Source organism: Somniosus microcephalus, chromosome 6 (genome assembly GCF_052327205.1).
Source record: "Somniosus microcephalus isolate GS21.2 chromosome 6, FLI_Smic_1.0, whole genome shotgun sequence".
NCBI classification, from domain to species: domain Eukaryota; kingdom Metazoa; phylum Chordata; class Chondrichthyes; order Squaliformes; family Somniosidae; genus Somniosus; species Somniosus microcephalus.
In genome coordinates this window covers 110,168,186-110,168,438 of record NC_140992.1, presented here as the reverse complement: position 1 = coordinate 110,168,438, position 253 = coordinate 110,168,186, and positions in this window count along the sequence as shown.

Sequence of the window (253 nt, the reverse complement as noted above, 5' to 3'; positions counted from 1 at the left end):
TGAGGGGCGTATGGTTAACAGTAGGGTACAGGGGCTAGAGGATTGCAAAGTCAGGCATCACAAGACCGGAGGTGGTAAGCTCAAAGACTACAAACCAAATGGGTGGGAAGTGACTCGGCTGCAGCCCCAAGCCGGCAGTCAGAATCAAGGTGTCACAGAGAGGGTGGGCGACCACTTGATCGAGAATAACCCAAATATCAGACGGGGCAGCAGGTAATCTCCAAAATTGGGTGGTGCGGAGCTGGAGCACTCA